The sequence below is a fragment of the Harpia harpyja genome, chromosome 11 (genome assembly GCF_026419915.1).
Source record: "Harpia harpyja isolate bHarHar1 chromosome 11, bHarHar1 primary haplotype, whole genome shotgun sequence".
Classification (NCBI taxonomy): domain Eukaryota; kingdom Metazoa; phylum Chordata; class Aves; order Accipitriformes; family Accipitridae; genus Harpia; species Harpia harpyja.
Window position 1 is genome coordinate 25920457 of NC_068950.1, and position 24783 is coordinate 25945239.

General features: G+C 41.3%; 1 long non-coding RNA gene across 1 annotated transcript; it reads right to left on the reverse strand.

The window, feature by feature from the left end:
- Window positions 1-1487: 1487 nt before the first annotated feature.
- Window positions 1488-24375, reverse strand: LOC128148354 (uncharacterized). Its single transcript, XR_008237268.1, has 3 exons — window positions 24293-24375; window positions 3037-3156; window positions 1488-1846 (listed from the first exon to the last, which is right to left on the reverse strand). It is a non-coding gene; the product is annotated as an uncharacterized LOC128148354 (long non-coding RNA).
- Window positions 24376-24783: the final 408 nt, after the last annotated feature.

Here is a 24783-nt window from a genome sequence, read left to right on the forward strand (position 1 = left end):
GGCAAGATCTTCTTCCATGATCACAAAGATCCTTGTCCTCCATACACACACCTTTCCCAAAGGTAAACAGGCTAGAAATCCAGCCATCACCTGCATTCTTCTTGCAGAGGTGAAGAGACATTTACATAACAAGGTACTGACGCGAGTACTTGAACCAATCCATCAAGAACTGTCAAAACAAGGCAGTGGTTAGTAACACTACCATCTACTTAAAGCAACTAATATTATGAGCAGCAGAGCACTCCATCAGTTTCAGCTTTTAGGTAGACGTTAGGGCAATTCTAAGTAGAAGAAGGTGCGAAATACATGTCTGAAGTTTACAGGAAACATGACTCTCTATGTGACAAGGAGAAAAATGAATACCATCATTTAACAGTCAGAGTTGGAAAGTAGTATTTTTGGTGGTGCCTCTCCAGTTCTGTATCCAGAACAAGTGGCAACAGAACTGGGAGGTGGTGTGCACCGAAGCACAGATGTTCTTAATCAAAGGGAAAGGTAACTAGCTGCCCACTCCTCAAAGTGCTTTCCACCACTGACCAGCAGTACTTCCACTTTTTACAGCGAGCCACATATTTTTCAGCCAGCTCCCATTTCATGCAATCACATCGGTCATGCCTGCATTTATTGAACCTATTCTACTGAAAGCACAGCTGCCCATTTTGGGGGACAGGGTTTTTCTTCCTCATAACTGGGCTGTTACTGTTATGCATATGACTTCAGAAATCAGGTTTCTATTTAGAAGTTCCTACAGAGGCTGCCTCCCCACCTCACCTTCAATTTATCCTGCCCTCAGACCTGCCTCCCACCTCTCACCTGTGCTGTGGTGCACATGCTGATCCAGGTCTGCAAAGGACGGGGCTTCCCTGGAACTACGCTACGGGGATCACCTTTAGCAATGACTGTCTAGTCAAAAAAAGGTTACAACACTACAATAAATAAGGAGTTCTTGTTTACATTAGGAAGCTATTTTTCAGTGCTCTTGTCACACCCAGGTCTCAGGTTTCATTGCCTGATCTTGCATCCATTCATTACACTTCCAGGAATTTCTAAAGCTTTATGTGGAACGTGGCTCTGTCCTGCTACCAGACAGAGCAGCACAAACTCCTTTAGCTCCTTTACAGTCCAACCTGAGACACTACAAGCGTAGAGGGATTTTTACAAGCTTATAATTAGATATTGAAAACAAATTTGCTAATAAGGGATTAAACAAATGTTTTGTTCTGGGGTGTGTAGATATTTTGGTTTTGGTTTTGATGAAAAGGACTATCTTCACCAGCAAACAAATAATTATCCATTTAAAATCTAAGATGTAGATGTAAAAACTTTAAGTCACTCTTACTGTGGTTGGAAATTACCGATCAGTAGTGTTGATTACCACTGTAGTTTTTCAAAAAGCTTTAAGATTAAGAGACATTCACTGCTCTTCTTCTGTCAGGTGCCTCAAAAGGAAACCATGAGAAGAGACACACAATGAAAAACAGCAGGTTATACCATATGAGACTCCTTATTAAAAACATAAAATGCCTTTCACTCTTGCTTTTATTAAGTCTACTTTTCAAGCCAAATGAAAGTTAGGTGAGCCGATTATAATACAAGTCACGTCTAACTATTTCATTATCCGTGTCCTGCAGCACGATAGCCCACAGAATACCTTTTGAAAGCTCTGGAGTGACGGCAGCAGGTTGAATATAATGAACAGTGTTACAAATGGGGACATGAGACGACAGGTCTGGTGAAGAAGGAGTCTCCTGGAAACTGTATGGCTGTAATTACTGAGTGCTGGCGCTGTCTCAGTTGGCTTCGAACAAAGGTAACCGCCTTCAGCAAGTTGTATTTCCTCAGCCAGCTAAAATGAAACCAGTCAGAGACACAAATATTTACGATACACAATACATAACCAAAGTCATTGTCTGCTTTTATTACCTTATTTTTATTATAGATTTGAAGTCTCCCAGATCAACAGCACAAGAGAATTAAACAGTAAAGCACTGAATTATTTTTAAATTAGACTTCCAAGACTAGAAATGTTGAAGTCATATTTATAGAAAGATAAAATGCTTTTATTTTGGGCACTTTGCTTGCATACCACTATTGTTTCTCAATAATTCATTCCGTTTGTTGATCAAGAATCCATCAAGCAGAAGTCAGTGGGAAATGAGACCTCTGCCTCCTTGCATGGGAGCTCCCCTCAACAAACACTGAGCAGGAATAGTTTTGGTGATAAAGGGAGTGTCGGGTGCAGACCACATGGTGCTGTAGGAGACAGCAAGACTGAGAAGAAAGCTCAGGCTAACCCATGTTTTCTCACCTGTGACCTGCTAAATCTCAGAAATGGGCTCACTTGGATTTGTATTAGCCATACAGCAAAAACCACAGGGAACAGCAGACAAACATGTCAATTAGATAAAAAGACAGCAAGGTGAGAAAGAATATTATCTCTGTTGAAGTTATTCCTCAGTTAGTATCTGCATGCCCCAACTCCTGCTTCCTTTTCTCTTACCTCTTTTTCCTGGAGAAATCATGAATTCTGAAGATGCATTTCCTAACGTTAGTGATAACCATTAGGTTGTATAAGAGAGAAGACGACTGGAGCTATTATATCATTTTTCCTCATCTTGATACCATAGTCTTTCATGGTCAATTATTTAAGGAAAAAACCCACAAAGCAAAAATAGAATAGGTTCACAGAGGTGCAACAAAAAGTACTACAAGTTTGGAAAGTCCTCTTTATAATGAGCAATTAAAAAGGAGGAAAAAGTTAACTAGTGAAGAGATGAATAAAAGATGACACAATATGACATAAAATATAATGAATGGAATGAGAGAGGTCAGCCAGGTGCACCTATACAGCTGTCTTTTCAATCTTCGAACATTTTTTATCACACAGTGCTCCCAATGATATAAGAAGGCAACACATTTTAAAGTGGACAAAGTGACATATAAAATGAGCCTGCAGAAGTTACTGCAATAGCATTTGGGTTGTACCTGGCAAATCCAGAATTTCATTTTATTTGCCGATTGCCAGTTGTGGTTTACCTTTTGCTGTGGAGGAGCAGAGAGTCACCCACTGGACAGTTCTTGGTGAACTCTCAGGCAGTTAGGACTCCGTTGCTGTCACGGTACAAACAGATCAGGAGACGGTACATGAAAATTGCCCTGCAGAAGTGAAGCAGCACAGAATGAAATAAGAGTTGTTTTACATGCACACGCTGTGAAAGAGAAGCCATTTTACCACTATCATCGCAACAGGAAAGCTGGAAGAAATGCACCAAACTAAGGACTCACAAGAAGGTAAAACCAGAGCAGGGCTCGCACTCTCGATCACATTTCCACAAACCTGCAAATTCCCCATTCTCATTTAAGCTTTGTGAATGAGAAATTCATTTGATAAAGGGGTTTTCTATCCTTTATTGATCTGTTCTTCTTGAAGAGGTGTAACCAAAGCTATAAGGCAAGCATGTGTTTGTCAGATCAAGCAGCATGCCTGGGGAGAGTCTAGGACTATTTTGGGAGTCAAAGTGATAGAATTGCTGAGTCCTGTCCAAAGAGAGTGGCTGCTGTGGAGTCCTTCTTGGGAGACCCGAAATGAGGAGAAGTGGCTACTGGACCCCAAGTATGTATGAGGTAAGGAAACAGGAGCCAATCTGAACAGCTAAAACATTTCAAATGGAAAGCAGGACCAGAACTGGCCAGATGCTGATGAGGTCCCATGTCAGAAGGTAAACATTTAAGTGAGGGTCAGGTTCATAGGAACAAGAGTGTCACGTAGCCATGGAATAAACCATTACTCTATCCATAGGCTACACAAGACAAAAGTTGGTGGATCACATTGTGTGTGCAGCTGCTGGATTGTAAGGACCCATTGCATGCAGTCCTGCATGCAAAAAAGTGTCCTATGCAACTAATATGCCCTTTCCCAAGAAGGGCCCATACTTTTACCCCGCCTACCACCCAACCAAAGCACTGCAGGACAAAAAAAATAAAACCTTGAAATAAGGCAAAGAGAGTGACTTAGTAAAACTTAACACAAATACATAAAAGCAAAGAAAAGCAAGACTAACTGTCAGTACATGTTCTCTACTTCTTCCCCAGAGGCTCACAACTTACCATTACTGTAACCACTGTGTCCTAAAGGCCTCTGCACCACAACCACAATTCTGCCTTTTTTAACAGATGCCCTCTGTCACACCTATTACCACATTACATCCTCCCACTGCTGCTTTCTATTCATAGTATTGAGAACAGGCCATTTCACAAGGTGGGCAAAAGTAAGGCAGCCATGCTCAGTCTGGAACACACAAATTAAGTGTACCATAAACTACGTTCATACTATCAGTACTACTAGTGCTACATTTTCCACTGAAGTGTTTGGTACTGCCAGTGGCCTAAGACGCTGAAAACCAAGCCTCATGGAGACCTGGAATTCCAGTTTCCCTCTTGTACAAGCTGTTAGCATCCTGCAGGTCACAAAAGGTAAATACACCTGAAATATCAACCCATTAATTTTTTAGGGTTTTTTTTAAGCTCCCAAGTGCTCCATCTTAGCTAGTTGGCATAGCGCATTAGGAACCCACGAGACATGCTTCAATATTTAACATGGAAAGAAGCACATGCCCTGAGTCGCACAGTGCACTGGAATGGAGACCTGTGGAGCTGTTGCCCAGCCCAGGCACACTTTCAGCAAAGGCCACCTTGCTGTGAGCTGCGTTGCTTGGCCAGACGTGATTTACCCCAAACTTCAGTGTACTGGGAAGGTAGGATGGGCAAGAACTGTCTGGATCATCAAGTGTGCTCTCCTGTCATCAGGCAGTCATACCATATATGCCTTTTTCTAAAACCTATCAACCTCTTGAACTATATCTTAAAACTAGTTGAGGAGAGGTTGAGGGGGTAGATGCAGGCAAGGTAAGATACTGCTATTAGACTGAAATTATTGCATCTATGATTGAGAAATGGTTTTAACCTATGCTACTAACAGGACATCTGAATTTGCTTTTGAAAAAAAAAAAAAAAAATCTGTCTTTCTGCAGAGGCTGTTCAGCTCAACTACAGATAAGCTGTAAGGTGTAGTACAGCTTCATTCCGGAGAAAAAACAGCTGACTTCAATCACTGACTCCTAGATAAAATATTCAAATAAGCAAACTGACAAAGAAGATTGAAAATCTTTTGCATTCTGATAACAGTGTGTGTCACACACGGTTACTGAGGGGATTATTAACACACACGCATACACCCAGTGATGAAGATTTGAGGGTTTGCTATATATGATATGCAAGTTTGTAAATTTTTTCATAAAAGAAAGCCATTAAAGGCATTTGCTATGGATTTTTGCTGACTATAATATTTTATATGACTGCCTTATGTGGAGGGTGAAGGGTTTCTGCCAAATTGGTTCCTAATTGTACCTCATCAAATACTACAAAACCATCTATCAGTGATGTCTGCTACCATGTGATTTTCATTACAGAAATCATTTTATGTCAGACTTATGGAAATTTTGACTGAAAGCAAGAATTCAGGTTCCTGGTTTGGGGCTTCTGGATTTGTCCTGCATGTAGGAAGGCACTGAAAGAACTATACAAATAAGGAAATCTCAGCCTGCAACATGTTTTTTAGTAAAATTGAAAGCCTTCACAATTGTGTTCATCACAAAAAAGAACAGAGTTCAGAGGCACTGCCTAAACATGTTAAACAATTCCTGCACTGTACTACTAGTGGTAGATATCTGCTGGCTGACATTTAAGAGCCCTGGATGACCAAGACAGATTGTTCTTAAAACAATGTCTCCAAATTCCCTCAGATAAAAGTTTATATCTCTATATTTCTGATCAAAAACTACGAATGCAATTGGGAATACATGGCACAGTAGATTTGTCCTACAAAAACTTATACCAGGAAAGCAATTGCAATCATATTTTGAGCTGAGATTTTGAAAGCAGAAAAACAAAGAGCAAAATATAGACAATAATTGCTAATGTCGGTCCATTCAGACAGTATTATCTTTTATCTGCAGACTGCCTGTAACGCTCACAGTAATGACTTGGTAGGCAAGGCAACAAGCAATATCCTTTCCAACTTGGTTCTCAGTTAAAGAGTATCCCTTCCTATATGCTACATCACTTACATTGTTCATAGTTCTGTTGATATCAAATGTGTTACGCTGCCAAGCGTGCTAAAGAATTCAGCATCTGTTACGTATCTTTTCACTATTTAGGGTAAACAGTGTGTATTCATTATGAACCCCGTCTCTGTTGATTAACCACCCTGTTTCTCCCTCCCTTCCCCATTTGCAATTCTCTTCCATAAAATTTCTGCCTGGACTAAATCTCTGCCTGCACACACACCATATGGCACAACGATATAAATGAGATGAGACCAAGTTAATTGGTCATATTAGACACCATGAAGCAGATTTTAAGTTCAATTATGACCATTTTTGCACCTATGCAGAACACAGAGGTGTTGCCCGAGCTGTGGAGCAATAGGCTCTTGCACATGTAAGTTATTTGTGCACAGAAAAGAGGAATTCTTCCTTCACGAGTTCCCGCATCCAACCTGCCAGTTCCCTTCATAAACTGGAGATGAAAGAGAGCAGCAGACTTTACTTATGTGTTTGCTTTATGAAAATATATTTGTATCACTGGACCGTGCATACCTAAGAACAGACACAGCCATATCTAGAGCTCAAAAGATACGTGAAGGCCTTTCCCACGCAAAGCAATGTAAATCTTGAGAGTCCAGCAATCACGTTGCAGTAACTTTACTTGAACCAGGCTGAGAAAGACTGCAGACAAGTGCCTTTCTCTGCTTTCCCTGCTGGTTTTTTGAACCACTTGAGTATCTTGGGGTGGAGGGATACACACAAGCCCCACAAGCATCACTTATGTAGTTTTACTGTCTGTTAAGTCTACGCGCCTGCCCAAATTCAGTTGAGCATTGCCTGTAATGAAATCCAAGGAAAAAGAAATCTGTCACTTTAATACAGCTTCCAAATCACAGCAGTGCTAGCAAGGTATTTTAGAAGAGATTTTATATCTATTCAAAGCAAAGAGCAAATATGAAGTACTTTTCTTAACAAAGAAAAAAAAAAACATAACAAGAACCCTAATGATACAGTAATAAATAAGAGAAATACAATGCTGCTCTTGAGCATGGACATAAATCAGATGCTGGTGTGCTCCCTGCTGCTTATGTGTGGTGTTGCTCATCACTACCATAATTTATACTTGAAAAAAAAAAAAAATTCCCTTTAAAAAAAATTAGGGTAAAACCAATTTCAGTAAAAACTCAGAAAGTTGAATGATGCTAATCACAAACAAAATATTTTCCACTGAGGTCACTGAGCAACTGGGAATTCTCAGAGAACATGACCAAATCCACTGTCTGGGAAAACATCGATTTCATGATTTGGTAACTTCTGGTAATTCATACAGTAGGCACAGGAGTTTTCAATCTCTGCTTATAGAATACAAAGTATATTAGTTGTACAAGAAGACGTTCACAATTTTTTTAATGAAGCTTCACGTGACTTGTCACTATTTCTTTTTGTATTGTTTTAATTCTCAACACGTAAAGATTTCCTGATGGAACTGTCTTCACTTTCCCATATATTTCTAGAGTCCTTTGTACTAAACCTTGCAAAGTAGTTCATCCTCGATATTTTTGCCTTTTCCCCTTGCCTCGCCTCTAGAAGAGGAACCACAAGAGACATGGGTTGCAAGTCCAAAGCAGAAGTTGGCTCCGCACCAGTGAGTCACCTGCCCTGGGCAAGTACAAGCTGCTCACGGCTCCTCAGGCTGGCTCTAGCCCCTGGAAGGACCAGGGGACTCCTGGAACCCAGCCCGAGAGCCACGGGTCTCCCCAGGGATGGGTCTCCCTGGACAGACTGGGGCACCTGTCACCTTTAAAAGGCAAATGAGATTTTCACTGGGGCTTCTTCTGCGTGCAGTGGGTCATTACGAAGTGGAGAGTATCCATGCATGCTCCAGAGAAACACAGTCTGCTGTCAGCTCAGTTTTTTTCTCGGCAAGAAGGGTTAAGACTCTCCCAGCCAGAAAACCAGAACAAGTAACATAAGACTGCTGGCAATCCTGCTGTAAGCGAAGGGGGAAAAAAATTCAAAACAAAAGAAATAAATGTAGCTTGCCGTGTCAAGTCACTACCAAGAGAAATATTTTGGGGTAAAGTGCTGCCTGAACAGGCAAGCTTAGGACTGCAAGGCAAGATAGTGTCTCCTCACTGGCTATGGGGAGAGAGGCTTTACGTGCTCTCTGGGTAAACACAGAGCATCACATCAAAGACATACCTGACTCCACCAGCTTTTTTTCCTCCTAATGGGAATAACCTGGAAGACCCCAAATACTGCCTAACAGCTTGGATCAAAGAGGACAAAGAAATATTTGCTGTACTCCAGCTGAATTGGAGTTTGCACTACAACAAAGATAAAAGAATATTTGTTTTTCCTCGTTATATGAAGCTTTTTCAACAAAATAATTAACTGTGGCATAACAGAAAGCTTCACTGGATAAGAATTTTTAAAGCATGTGTTGAAATCTGACTATTGCACTGAAAATGAATTTGAAAGGCCATGTAGGCATGTGAAAAAAAAAAGCTGTGAGGCTTTTTTTAGAACTTTATTTTTTTAATATTTTTCTACCCTCTTAAAAGCATAACCATCAAAGCAAATAAAAGTTTAATAACTAAAAAAAACATTTTAAATGAAAAACCATGATTAACTTATTAAGACCCATTAAGTGTATAATTACAAGGATTCTATTACATTAAGATACCAATTTCTTTAAAGCCAGAAATAATACCTGCTGAAACTTTAATTATTTAAATGAGAAGAGAAAGAGGCATGTTATCTTCTCTGACAAAGATTAAAATCAATTTAATTGCTTCTCTGCTGCATTGACATGATTCTTGCTGTGAGTCAAGCAAGCAAAAAGGGAAATTAATACTGCAGCTGTTAATCAAGTGATATTTGTGTGCTCCATCTTATTATAGCAAGAAAAAGAATAACTGCTACTTTGGAGAGTTTGTCCACACTACATTTCATAGAATTTTTTTGCTTCAGAGAGCACCTTTACTTAATTTGAGTTGCAGGCATCTCCAGGTGACATGCAGCATGAGAAAATTGCATGTTACATTGTTTGATCCCCTCGTAAAAATTGTTCTGCCAAGAGTAAGGTTTGTTTCAAATTAAATTCACCCTCAGGTATCCGACTCGCTAGTATGAAATTACGAAGTCACACCAAAAAGGGATAAAAATACAGCTGGAGGAGGGGGTTGCCTATGAATCATAATATATTTTTTGACCTGCTTTCTTCCTTGAAAAATCAACAATTTCAGTAAAATTAGAACATGCATTTGAAAACATGTAACAGCTGAGCACACAGCACAACCCATGGCTTCTATCTGCTGATTTAAAAATGTTTATCCTTGCAGTGCCTTTGTTAAATCTCTGCACCAAGTGAATATTCAGCAACATCTACAGTCGACAAATTAATGTATCTGATTGTAAGAAAAATGGTATTGTGAGATATTTATGAGTTCTGAAATACAAACCCATGTGGTGCCTCATCATCTCTTATCAGCCCTTGTTAACTTTACAGATGATGAGAAGCACCAGAATAACTGAGGTTGTCAAAACTAATAGATCTCAGAGGCTCGGCACCAGCACAGTTCAGTTCCATCTACAGTCCATTTTTGAGAAGTTTTAACTCCTTCACTCCTCTTCATTGAGCAGGAATCAATTCCATTTCCTGGGTTGTTATTTACTGTTCACAGGACCAGGTGGCCCAGGCACTGCCCTTGTTATTTCAGGATGTGTAGGCAGCACTTTTGGGGAAGAACTTGTGTTAATAAAGTGACAGACAAATACCAAGTAGCGTGATTTAAACAAGTCTGGATCTTATTGGAAACTCTAGGATCCAGAAAGAGCAAAATAAAGGTAAAATTCTCAGAGAAGGGGCTTTCTTGGGACAATATGTGTGTATTTGCTAACATGGCTAGAATCGTTTGTAACACTATTGTGCATTTAATGCACGAGCAAGCGTTAAATGACTAGATACAGAGTTAAATGAGTGGTTTTAAACTGCAAAGCTGGTTTGAGTTGGGTTTATTTCAAAGAATCAGTGAACACACAGAGTCAAGTCTCTTTTCCTTCTAAATTCTTTAAGCAGTTTCATTTTTATCTAGTGCTTTAAGCTGGGTACCTGGTCACCTCATAGTCCCTTCTGCAGCTGACTGTGCTTTTATCCAGACCACCAGCACATCTTCAGTTTGGCCAAAAGTGGCTGTGACAGATCCCAAAGGCTGGTTTTTAAGAAAGGAAAGCTTCAGTAGGTTTTGATATCAGACTGCAGTAACCAGCCCCAGGTTGTGTTGTGACAGACTCCCAGAGCTCAGATGTTCTTTAAATTGGAAGCCAGGGAGCCCTATTTAGAAGGGGTTTTGGCTCCATTTTAAGATCTTGTACATAAACGTTTGAAAGCAGACCCAGTCCTGAGCCTACATTTTGGTTCACTGGGGACAAAATCAAGCCACTGCCTGTAAGACAGCCCAGTTAACCAGCCATTGTTACTGCCTCACTTTTATTTTATCTCCCTTTCCAGCAAGTGCCGGGACTCCCCCCATCACTCTGGGATAACCTTGGGAAAAGCACCCCAGCGAGACCCGCAGCCAGAGAATTTCACCAAGTAAATACAACACATTTGCTACACCCGCGGGTGTCCTGCCACCCAGGATGGGGGCCAGGCAGGACACAGTCTGGAGAGAGACTGGAAACATTTTGGACACAATGGCAGGGAGGAAGGAAAACATCAGACAAGCCACTAAGACCGCACATGAACGCAGCAGCATTTCATGGCATGTTTACTTACTTTCTCAAAAATACATAGCTCTAGAATACGGGAAACTGAACTTGCAAGTCTCCTGGAGGCCTTGCAAGTCACACAGTTCCCCAAGGAGCTGCGGGAAGCAGAGGAGTGGCAGAGCACAGTGCAAGGCACCCACGCGCTGGGAGACGTACTGATGGCTGCAGGAGATGCTGCAACCCAGACAAGGCCGGCATGCTCTGGAGCAGCTAAGTGGGGCCTTGGAGAAGAGGTCATGAAATGCGAGCCGCTATTCAGCAGGGGAACAAAGCCAAGGAATCCAACAGCAGCCTCTGACCAGCATCAAAGGAGATTTTCCTGGCCCATTTTGTAACCCGATGAGCAGGGCACTGCCTGCGTTAGACCAGCCTCGGAGGGGGCGGTTAGTGCCACCGAGAAGGACAGAACATGAGCAAGAGTCACCATAACTGTGCAGAGGAAAATAAATCTGTCATGGAGATGAGACAGGAATAACAGTGAGCTTTCACTGTGCCTGGCAACCACGGGCAGTTTCTGCACGTGTGCACGCACGCACCCGCAGGCTCAGAAGGAAGCCTCAGCTGAACACAGCACTACCAGGGGCTTGAAACAAGCCACAACATCAGAGTAAAACTTTTCACTCAACTGACATGGCAAACAAATATATCCAATAACAATCACATCCTCTGGGGTGTGCAGCAGAAAAAAGAAAAAAAGAAAAAAAAACCACCACCACACAAAACAAAGAGGGTTAGAGAAGGAGATTGATAGAATGAGTCCAATTTTATTTTCCACAAAGTGTGACACAGGAAGCTTCACTTGCTTTGATACCTGTCGACGGTCTTTATCACCAAGGGACAGTCTGTCCATTTTCTAGGTGAAAGTGGGATTGACTTTAGCGGTTGCTTCTCATAAGAGTCCTAAATGTAATCCTACATATCTCTAGGAAAAAACAGAAATGTTCCATCTTGTTTGACGAGGATAACGTTATGTTCCCTCTCTTCTTTCCCTCGCATCTTGTCCATCTTACCTCTAGCTGTAGGACACTGTGGGAGTTCTTGGCACATGCTGTGAAAGCCACATGTGCTTGGTAGCAACTTTTTTTTATCTACACGGTTACACCTCAGTCAGTCAGGCTACCATTACCATTTATGGTTAGCAGTATGTGAGGGTTTTGTGGCCAACCACCTTGCTAGACTGAGCAACTGACTAGGAATACAAGAAAAAAGAAAGAAAAAAACCCCAAGAAAAACAGCCAAGAGCCACAAAATAATTTTAAATAATTCACTAATATCCTTTGTCATGAAACGTTAAAGCAAAGTGCCAAGAATTGTTGGGTGCATGCAATTCAGCACTTTCCAGTCAGTCTGGTGCTCACCTTTGGAAGAGCTGCATTGCCAGAAGCTGCGTACCACCCTTCCTGAGGCACCAGGGCTCAGCTCTGCAGAAGCAGAGGAGGGAGGCAAAAGTGGAGGATCCTTACTGGGCAGGTGTCCTGGTTTTCAGCTGGGATAGAGTTAACTGTCTTCCTAGTAGCTGGTACGGTGCTATGTTTTGAGTTCAGTATGCGAAGAACGTTGATAACACTGACGTTTTCAGTTGTTGCTCAGTAGTGTTTAGTCTAAAGTCAAGAATTTTTCAGCTTCTCAAGCCCAGCCAGCGAGAAAGCTGGAGGGGCACAAGAAGTTGGCAGAGGACACAGCCAGGCAGCTGACCCAAAGTGGCATAAACGGTGTATTCCATACCATGTGACGTTACATCTAGTATAGGAACTGGGGAGTGGGGGTGGGGAATCGCCGCTCGGGGACTGGCTGGGTGTCGGTTGGTGAGCAATTGCACTGCGCATCATTTGTACATTCCAATCCTTTCATTATTGCTGTTGTCATTTTATTAGTGTTATCATTATCATTATTAGTTTCTTCTGTTCTGTTCTATTAAACCGTTCTTATCTCAACCCACGGGTTTTGCTTCTTTTCCCGATTTTCTCCCTCATCCCACTGGGTAGGGGGCGAGTGAGTGAGCGGCTGCGTGGTGCTTAGTTGCTGGCTGGGGTTAAACTACGACAGCAGGGAAAGCTGGTGGGAGGGGGAGAGCAGGATAAAAGCCTCCTGGCTCTAGGGTACCCATTTGAATCTGTTACTGGAGAATAGCATCCAAGTATCTTGCATGCACCTTCAGCAGCTTGCACAAAATGGGCTTGAAACCATGATCCAGTTCACAGCCCTGCCTTCCCAAAAAGCTGACCACATGGACCATAGAGAGCAATGCATTTGGAGTACCTGAACTTCCCTTCACCAGCTGTAACACCAGCTCACAGTCAAGAGACACAACCGAAACAGGATTGAATGATGTTGTAGCCCAGCCAACATTACCCATAAGTCATAGATCCCTTGAAAATGCTAAGCATAGTGCTTCACGCTGCTTAGGCCCAATGCAGACCCAAATGTATTTAAAGGGTCTGGAGAAAGAGATATGAGAAAAACATTTCTGGTGTTTCAATGGATGGCAGTACTCTTCTTTCATGGAACCTGCCAAGCAAAACCAGTTTTCGTTATTGATTTCAAATAAAAGAAAGCACAAAGTTGATTCAGACCCTTCTTCTGGACATAAAAATATTTTCAACATGTATTTTGAGACATTGTTGTGGCAACTCTTCCAACAGCCATCTTTCTTTTCCAAGGACTTTGCTTTCACAAATGGCAGATGAACATAGCTTGTTGTTATTAACTATAAGCCTTAAACCCTTCTACTCCCCAATAATGACACCGATTCCAACTGGATTTTTGTACTTCTTTCCTCTTTGTAGAGATGGAGAGAAATGCTCTCTAACCGCTCAGCGTGGTGCCAAGCTGAACCTTTGTAACACTTGCAATACTCCATAGCCAAGATCCCACTCCTCCTAGAAGTTGTGGTGGTTGCAGTAGGGGCACGGAGATGTTATAAAGGGAAATAAAACCTGATTCAATTTTTCTTGTGAGCATAATTTCACTGAAGGAAAATGGTCAGAACCCAAGGTCAACTATCTATTTTTCTTGGGCCAGGCAGATTTATGAAGGTTTCTTCATGTTCTTCCCTACCATGTTTTAGTTCTGACATGGAAAGCATTATTAGAGAGCTCGTCAATCTGCTGGTACAAAGAGGGCCTGATCTGTGATGGCAAGTGTGTGAGAGAACCCCTGTTTGCTGTTCTGGTGTGCCGAGAATGGAGTTGCGTTTCTCTATAATTCTGCACAGAACACCAAGGATCCACACGAGACAGTCACTTTTCTGGACACTACCAGCCAGAACAAAAATAGAGATTAGGCATAGTTTATAACCAATATTTTGGCCTCAACAGTCTTTTTCTCAGCCAACAGCATTTCACAAAATCAGAAATAGTGTGTTCAAAACAGGTTTCTGGTCCTGTACAGCCTGCCAGGAAGCAAAAGGACATTAGAAGCTTATCAGGTTTCTAGCATCTGAAGTTTTCTTCAGTCATGCATTCTCTCTTCTTTCCTCATGACTTCTTTCAACATTGATAATTTACAACGAGGCTAGCAGAAAGGAAGGAGGGAGGGAGCAAAAGGTGTCCCCACATCTTTCAACATCAGTAGTTTTTATATTCTGACAGTATGGGAACATAACTAACAGCTTAGCATACATCACTCTTGATGAACAGTCATCATCAGTGACGCAGGAAAAACACAGAGGGAAAGATATGAAGATTAGTGGTGCAACTTAGAGATTTGGGAGCCAGAAAGCCCCACACTTCAGATACCTAACAGGATTCTGCACTAGTGGTTCTACAAGAATGCTTGCAATGATTAATTCATGCTTTACTGCTATATCACTGACATCTGCAGCAAGTTAACCTCTCTGCCTCAATTTTAACTTCTGCAAATTGCAGATTACAGTAACCTGTAAATGATGGGCTAGGGATTAGTTAATATTTTAAAGGCACCTAAGGCTTGAAAATGCACAGAATTACCACCAAGTACTGGGGGGGGGGGGGGGGGGGGGGGGGTTATATGATGCCCGTGGATGTGTAATTCAATACTGTATGAAAAGAGTGCACCCTGGTTTGTATGTGACATGCTGGGAAAAAAAAAAAAAAAAAAAAAAAAGAAACCTTTAAAGATAGATAGCAATTGTGAAAAAAGTATACAGCAAGCTCAGAGCCCTACAAATGGTGTGGATTTATGAAAAGAACAACTAATATTATTCTAACTCCCAACAACCCTTAGATATGGCTCCACAAACAGGTTCCACCTGGGAGGTTAAGTGTGGATTTACAGCACATTTACTACTCTACAGTATCTACCCACATGTATGCTTTTAGTGTCCAGTAAATGCAAGACAACTTATATCACATTCATTGTCCAGTTCATGTAAATTCAACTATATCTGAATCTCAGAACACTATCATTAAAAACACATGTATCTGAGATGATAACAACAGCAGGTCCTGTACGACACTAGCAAACAAAACCCGAAATGAAATTCAACACAGCATAATGTAAGCCAGTGCAAGATGATGTGAAAATGGCCTTACTGTGGGTCTATGTGTTGAACAGGCATTTATATCTTATTATGCCTGATTATATTGCACTATTTGGGCACATTTCTAGATAGCTATAAAGAACCATTATGCCTAGTACTGCTAATTCCCCACACGTAGCAGATGGTTTCACCGTAGTGAAAATGTGTGTTTCAAAGTTAGACCCTATGTAGGGAAGGTAATGATGGAAACCATGGCATCCCATTTCAAAGATACATAGCTCAGAGGTTTAAAAAAAAAAAAAAAAAAGGAAAAAAGTCAAATGCAATACAAGCAGAGAACTTTGCACTGATTTACTGGAACTTTTGCAACAAGTAGGGGAGCCAGAAGTGACGTGCAGCTGCTTTCTTCACCTTTGTCATGTAGGACAGTAGCTGCACAGAGCATGGCTAAGACGCGGGGATCCAAACAACTAAAAGTTATTTTATGTGCCTGGGGTATCAGAAAAGTGGAACTGCCAGCTCCAGTCCTAAAGGAAAGCTCAGCAAGCACAAGAAGCAGCAATCCCTAGTCCAGTGAAGAAAACAACTACCTTTCCGAACACCCCAGGCAGCCCAGCCACATCAAATTCTAGCTCTGCTAGACCCCACTGCAGAAACACTTTGTCTTGGAGGAGACAGGGCAAGCTTATTTCTAAGAAATTTCTCCATAGCAAAAGAATTTGCCAGCTTTTTGTGTTAGAAAATAAAAAGGGTAAATATATGCAGTCTAGGCAAATTAGACCATCTCTGTCACTAACTCCCTGCAAGCATGAGCTTGTTATACTTGATGCAGACTTGCATTTTGGCTCACGAGCGTCTTTGTGAGTTTGTCCCACCCCCTCCTGAATGCAACCCTTCTTTGGGATCTGCCAGCAATCAGCAGAGGCAGCTGCCTTTTACAGATCACAAGCTGGGGAGCAAAGAAAGATGTTTTAGTACCCTTCATGCTATAACCCTTTAGGTAGAGAAACAGGCTTGGCAAACTTCTCAACCAGCTCCCATGAATTTATGCTCTTTGAGACCAGTGTGAGCGAGGACAACCAGGCCCAGAATTTTATGTTTGCTATCCAAAGTTCAAAAGGAATTAAATGAGCATGAGGGTTTGGGGGGGAGAAGGGGCTTTTCCCCAGGTATCTTCAAAGAGACTGGCAAAAGGCAGCATTATTTATTCCACCCCTGACACCCGGCCCAGAGGAAGCCCTCTCATACAGAATTATCCCTGTACCATCCCAGCAGGTAGTAGGTCTGTACAGAGGCTGGGTCTGGTTTCCGAAGTGCGGCTGAGCTGAAGGAGGAGCCAGGACCTCCCCATGCAGTCAGAGACAAGTTGCAAGTGCTCAGCACTGCCCATGAGCTCTGCATGCAGTACTCAGTGCCAGCTATCCCACAAAACCAGCAACAGTTCAAATGGGGTTTTTACCACTTGCAGAAACTTAATAAAATTTTGCTGTGATTAGACCCACATGGGATCTGCTTGAGACTTAAGATTTCTGCTTTCCCTATTGGGATGGAACTGAGCCAAAGAGATGAGATTCACCAGGACAGACTCCCTGCTCTGCCACACAGGACACATCCTGTATCAGTGTCTTCAGTTTCCCACAGCCCAGGGTAGAAGTCTCTTTCTTCCTCAGACTAGAAACCACACCGAAGGCATGTCAAAGCTTTTCTGGAAAAAAGTTTTTCATAGAAAATGCCACATTTCCCAAGAAAGTTTTGGTTTCAACAAATTGCCACTTTCTGACATTTGTTTTGTTGAAAAATTTCCGAGCAGTTCTGTGAATATAAGTCTGTTGTACAAAAATAAACATTTACAGAAAGCTACATAATATAAATATGGAAGTGTTAATTACAGCTAAACACATAAAACATGTCTGTTACTAATGTATATTAAAAATACAGTTAAATACAGCACTTTGTTTTCCATCACTACAGCTACGTAACAGCTCATGCAACATGAGACATGAGAGGGCAACATCTTTAGACAGCACATTAGTATTTACTCTGGTCACTTTACTGGTGTCCTATGGATGTCATATGTGCTGAAGACAAAACATCACTGCTTTTCATGGACCTTTGACGTGTAAAATGCAAGTATCAACTCTGCCTCCTTTATGAAGGTCAGCAAATCCCGAAATGAAGGTATTTCATCTTAGAGGTGCTGTGGCTCAACAGTGAGCAAGCCTGAAAAGTGTTTGGTAGCAGCTTAGGGCAGGATTTGATTATACATACAGCATCTGTCATCTTCAAAAAGGTGCTTAGTGTCTACAGAGTCTACTGCTGGTAGTTCAGCGGAAGTTTTGGAAACTGTCCTCAGAAAGGACAGAGAGGAAAATAAGTGTATAATACAAATAGAGTGGTTAGTATCAGCTTTAAAGTGAAGGATGTGACATGTCATTCACAGAAGTGGGCCAAACAAACTTTTCCTGTAAATGTCATTCCTTGCTGGGCAGTAGCCAAACTCCTTGCGCAGATGCGGAGAACACAATGAATTGTCTACTCTCTAATCTGGAGTCTGTTCCTAAAAGCAGACTGGCCCATGGTACCATTAGTTTTGCCACAACCAGGGAGCAGGTCTGTCTGGAGCCAGCCACCACAAGGCTCCACAAGCACATGCCTGGCCGCTTCCCCAGCCAGGCTGAACGCAGCCCAGGCAAAGACATATTTTTGCACTGGTGACCAGATGTATTGGATCCACTCATGAGAGCATGGCTGCCAGCAGGACCCAAGCCCAAGACTTTCAGTTACAGCAGCACAAGTTATTACCACCAAAACCAAAATAAAAACCCACGAATAACAAACAACCTAAGAAAAAAACCACACACCCACAAAAAAACCCACAACCCACAGATATGCCTGATCTAGTTTCCAGCAAAACAGAAATGACTACACCAAAAACCTTGGGCGAAAACAGCAGAATAAAGACCCTAAAGCTGCAGACATCCTGGTCACATTTGCACTAACCTGAGCATCTCACTGGTATCCTCCAAGGTAGAGTTTGCCCTTTCCCCATCAAATGCTTAGTTAAAATTTAGAAGCAATCAATAAGCCTTCCAGAGCAGATACCGTTTTCTGCATGTGTCAAGAGTTTCCTAAATCATTTGTATACTATGCTAGGGTTTTCTCTTCCCCCTGCCCAGAGGCTAAGCCCTCATTACACCAAAAGGAATTAAGAAAAGCTGAAAGTGTTCAGAACATGGGGTGGGCTGTTTCTATCATAATAATGACTTTCATGCATTTAGGTTTTACAAAGCTGGTTATGCATCTAGAACAGATACACATACAAGAAGGGCAAGTGCAATAAAGTGAATTTGACATTCCTAACTAGTGGCTACTGAACTTCTTTGATAATACTACAGACAGAAGTTGAACATAGCAGTAGAAAAATATTAGTTCCTGTACAAAAAATTAAAACTTAATATTGCAGAAGAAAACCTCACTGAAGTATTATCACATTTTGCCCTTGCTGAATAGTCTTGGCTTCAGCAGCTGCTACATGAAATGTAACTGTCACTACAGTGAATAAATAAGTAAGTAGTGCTATAATGCAGCTGCCCCCAATAACAGTATTAGTATAAAGCCTTCAGTGGTAACCACAGACCAAACCAGAAACGCATTCTAACTTCATAAAGATGTGCTTTCATGTCACTGAACATCTTGGTCCATAGGCTATAAAGCCTATGTACTTACTGGAGCTTATCATTGATTTTTCCTCCTCCTTCAGAGAGGATGGAAAAGAGCAGGTACCCAGCCTACTGCTGATTTTGGCTTCCTCCCTATAAGACACTTCTAATGAAAAACATAAAAAGTTCAGGTCCTCTTCACCTCTGGCACACTTCTCCGGTACTAAAGAGTTCCTTTCTCATCTCTCCCCATAGGCAGTGCTACCACAAACCCTCTTTCCCCTTTCATGTGTTGTAACACTACCCCCAACCACCCACTGCAAGCAAAACATGGCTGCTGGAACTATGCCGGTCTGCAGATTTCATCAGAATACCAATTTCAGGGGGAAAAACATCCTGTTCATTTTACTAGGAAACTTCAAGAGCAACAGACCTATACAGATGGACAACAGTGTAACAAACAGATACTTGGCAGTATGAAAAAACACCAGTTGCTGACAAACCATTTTTATTACAGTTTTAATAGCTTGTATTTATTTTAATTTTTTTTTATTCTCCTGTAGAATCTCAGTTAAATATAAACTTATTTAAATACAATCACAACTCTTCAAGCCAAGTGATTTTCTTGGTAGAGAAGCTCTTTTCATAGAAATGAAAGATTATTCTTTTATAAGGTCACCCTCGGTGAGCTTTCCCACATAGAGATGAAAACATTAACAAGGACCTGCTCTGCATTCTACAGAAAAATATTTAAAAGAAAAAAAAAAAAACAAAAACGAAAAAAAACCTGGACAAGCAAGAGCCGGGTGGGAAATCTTGCTGTCTACCCATTCAGCACTTCTGAAAACAAATCAATTTAGTCATATGCAAGCTTGGCCATAAGCTCCCTGCAGGAATTATAGCTCATGCATACACAAGTCCCAAAGAGTTTTGTTCAAAGTTTAATCATATGGCAGAAAAATATCACCAGTTTTATTATATATGCTAGCTCAAGTTATGAGATAACTTCACATTTTTGAAAAGGTGAAAGAACCAGGTAGCACTGGCAAGGTGACAGAAATCATTTAAAATGTTCAATTCAGCAGTTATTCAAGATATATTCAAGATATTCACACAAAGAGCAAAAAAAACCTAAGGCAGTTATGAAGGAAGGTGTGTGAGTATACAGGAGTTTAAGACAGCTGTCCTGGTTTCAGCTGGGATAGTTAACTGTCTTCCTAGTAGCTGGTACAGTGCTATGTTTCAAATTCAGTTTGAGAAGAATGTTGATAACACTGAAGTTTTCAGTTGTTGCTAAGTAGGGTTTAGACTAAGTCAAGGATTTTTCAGCTTCTGATGCCCAGCCAGCAAGAAGGCTGGAGGGGCACAAGAAGTTGGGAGGGGACATAGCCAGGACAACTGACCCAAACTGGCCAATGGGGTATTCCATACCATGTGCCCAGGATGCCATACCATGCCCAGTATATAAACTGGGGGGAGTGGGGCTGGGAGGGATTGCCGCTCAGGAACCAGCTGGGCATCGGTCAGCAGTTGGTGAGCGATTGCACTGTGCATCACTTGCACGTTCCAATCCTTTTATTATTACTGTTGTCATTTTATTAGCATTATCATTATTAGTTTCTTCTTCTCTGTTCTATTAAACCGTTCTTATCTCAACCCATGAGTTTTACTTCTTTTCCCATTTTCTTCCCCATCCCACGGGGGGTGGGGGGGGGGGGGGGCAGGGAGGGTGGTGAGTGAGCAGCTGCGTGGTGCTTAGCTGCTGGCTGGGGTTAAACCACGACACAGGAGTAGAACTATAGTATCAAATACTAAATTCAGATGAACCCATTAGGATTTCTTCCTTTCCCCACTGCAAGGATGTTGACAAAAAAGTCTAGAATAAAGAAGCACCTGTGTTTTCTGAAAGGAACTGTTTCATTTTACTGGGGTTTTTTTTGTTTGCTTGGGTTTTTTGACATTGCTGGTTTCTCTCTCTCCTTCTCATGTTATAATTTCAGTTTTATGCAGGAGTGTGGCGAGCACATCTAACACATCCTTTAAAAGTACTTGGTTTGCTTGTAACCTCATACTACTTCTGTTTCAGTATTTCCTCTTACTTTGTAGTCTACAAAGATGATGAGAAACCTAAAGAGACACAGTTAGCTACCTCAAAAGCTTTAGAATGTATGGAAACAATTAATTTGTCTCAAAAAAATATCTTTTTCCTCTGCAACTGTATTTCAATTTCACCTATCCCTGGTGAAGCTTGTTCTTTTAAAGAAAAATTATTAAGTGTAGAATAAGCTGCTGAGTATATCCATATGTCATCATTTGATCTGGGCTCAAGCTAGGTAAGTCAGTAAATGGTTTATACACCACAGCTATTAACTAACAAGATGGTCAAAACTACCAAGACTTCAGGAGCCAGCTCTCTGAGGATGGTCCATCATCACACAGTGGTGCTCAGATAGATCTTCAAAAGGATAAACACAGAACAAGCATGTTTCCCAAAAAGCCTGCCCACAGGTGAAGTCAGGAAGCAGAACGGAAGGAAATATGGAGGGAGGACCATACCCAATGGTATGCAGAAGGTACTTAGCCAGCTCTGCTGTTAGAAGGCTGAAGGAGGAAGATTAAAAGCTCCAAATATCAGGGAAAAGCCAATCTTTTGCATCCATTTTTCAGCAAGCAGCCTGGTTTTCCAGAACAGCTGAGCTTGCAGCTCTTCAGGTTGTGAAGAGGCAGTATTATACACTCAGGCCACATGCCTAGGCGCCCAGTTTCATGCTACTATTTTTGAAAGTTGTATTATAGATCTGCTTATTTTGACTCTTTATTTGGCTTTTACCACTGTCCTCATTACCAGGTTTCAAGAACTTCCAGATGTACGGATTAACAGCGCTGGCAGCTTTCCTAGAGAAAAACAAATCTCATCTTTGAGTTGTGCTTGGCAACATCTAACTTTTACGCGTGTACATCTACACTGCCTGTCACAAAGACAGAAAGCCACCTTGGGCCCAAACTCTCCATTCCCCCAGAGAGAATTACAGATATGGAAAAAGAAAATCAAAAGGCTTTGCAATTCCTCTGTGGCGTACTGAGCCTGTAAAACTAAACCCATTTTATTTCATCATATTCAAATCCCCACAGTTCCAGTGAAATTTAATTATACCTTCACTTTGCATAATTAAACAGTCATTGAATGGCTTTCTAAAGCATATAAAATGACTGATGAGTGTAGTGGTAAAACTTTCAGAAGTACTAAGTGGTTTAGGAGGCTACAGGTATGTCTAGACAGCAGCTAACTTGCATAAAAGCAGCACTATTTTGTTTGCCCAATGGGATTAAGTAGCTCTCCACATACGCCATGTTTTTGCAGCTCAACAATTTCTGGTATTTTATCTACCCAATTTACAGCTAGCTCAAGTAATTGCATCATGTAGAACAGATATATCCAAAACCCTGCTGATTATCAGATGGGACTCAATATCTTTACTACAAAGGAGCTTTCAAAAGGTTCATAGTTTGGTGAAGCAGTAGCTACAGTACCATCAACTGAACCCTTAGCACTGGTTCATTCCAGTACATTAATTGAGTGAGAAACAAGATTTTTTCCTCCTGCTGCACTAAAAATACTTATATAACGTGAAGCTTTCTATCTCATTTTGTGTATGCCCTGAAGGACTTCTGAGATCAAGTTCACCATGTTTTGGTAGGTTTCTCCTTCCCTGGTTTTCTACATCGTGTTCATCATTGTGGTATCCAAGTCAGCTGTCCTTAATTCATTCCTCTTTGAGAAGAGGTGCTAATGAGCCGTGGTATCTCCAACAGCAGAGCATGAAAGCTTTTTCTAACTTTTTTCCTTTTGGAAAACTGGTGTTTTGTAAGCAGCTAGAATAGGATTCAAACATATCATTTGAAGTAGTATCTTTCATTTAGTTTTCTCTCTCATTCCCTTGTCTTTTCAAAGGGATTGCCTTTGCTGATAGAAAGGTTTCTGAAGCTGAAGGATGCATCATACAGAATCCTTTCTTTATACAGCAGCATAGGTGATAGGGGCTTTTCAGTCAACACATTGAGCACAGAACATAATTAACAATAGCCTGCTTTGAGAATGTATTTTATGTTTCACATGTTAGGTGAAGAGTAATGTTTTTTACCTTTCTCAGAAATTCTGCAGAAACCCTTCACTATGCCCACAGAGTGCTACCACTTTATCTATAAAATTACTCAGGTAAAGTGACCAAGGATAACACAAGTTGATTTTATTATAGCAAATGTTTTGCTTTTCTTTTTAATTCAGTCTTGTTTTAACAAGCCAATAGGTCATAACTTAAGATAACATTTCTATGCACAATGCATAACCTATGAACATACCTTGTAAGAAAACCTGAAAAAACATTAGCTAGGACTCCTGTCTGAAAAACACATTGTGCTGTACTTAAAGTAAACAGGTGTTTTGACTTATTTTACAAGCTTGTATTCAAGTACAATCTTAAAGCAGAATGGTAAAGACTAAAAGGAAAAAAAAGCCACAGATGAATTAATACATACATACCAAGATGTGAAAGTATAAAGAATGTAAGTGTATGGCATATATGTGAAACTGCTTAGATGATCAGGCAAAAAATCCAGTAAGAGCAGCATTCCCTGTTTTAGTCTCCAGTCAGATGGTCTTCTCATATTTTTTAGAAAGGTTAGGGTAGTCCTTTTTCTTGACAGACTATTACCACACTCCCTAGATGAAACATTTTTTTACTCGACTTCTATTACTCAGTTTCTAAAAATGTACCTTAGCCTGGCACCTTAGCACCAACAACTGTGCAGAGCACACAGACATGATTATAGCAATTCAGTGATTTAGCATTTCCAGAGATCCACATGTAGCTGATAGATGAGCATAGGGAAAGGCCACCTAAAGTTTATAGTGTACACATGGATGGAATAACAATACAGGAGAGATCTTGATTGAGAAAAACAACCTTGAAAATCCACCAGATTGCATAAACTAAAAATGAAATAGGTAAGTCTAATGAGAGACTCATAGAGAAGCGGGGGGGGGGAAGAGTTTTGGACAAGGAGGAATGGAAAGCAGAAGCAGCACATTATGAAAAATTAGAAGTCAGACCATCAGATTTAGACCACAGCACATTAACAGAGATTCCTCCTGTTCTGACCCTGGGCCTGGACACATTTTGGTAAGGGGATGCCAGAAGCCAACACAAACAGAAGTGAAAATTGCCAGAAAACAGTTGTCTAACAGACAGCTGACATACACAAATATAAAACTGAATTAAGAAAAACAAGCAACCTACTTTTTCTTAGACAGTCCAGCCTGAAGCACTGCAGCACTACAAACACCCTATAACCTCAGCAGAGCCACTCAGCTGAGGGATCCCTAAATTGCTCTTCTGACACCTGGAGCCAATAGGCCTTTCAGCTGGGACTGGTGCCCCAGCACACAGCTGCACTGGTTTAACAGGATTGCCACCTCCACCTGCTTGCTGCCACACCTCTGTAGGAGGCTGCCGGCTCTGCAAGGGAGTCAGAGGAAAGTTCATACACCAAAATCTCAGCTGCCCCTCCTCAAACTCAGGGTTTTAATGCATATCTACCTTTGACATCAATATAAGCTACATTCACTGGACAGGCTGAGGTAAAAGTGTGGTTTTCTTCTGTGCGGAGAGCAAACCACCAGAGACACCAATGTCTTAAACTGCTGCTGGAAAACTTGCTGCCAGAAGTGCTACGTGGATGGATATAGAGCAAGTGTCCTGAGCAGGAAAGCCAAACGCCAGGCTGCTTC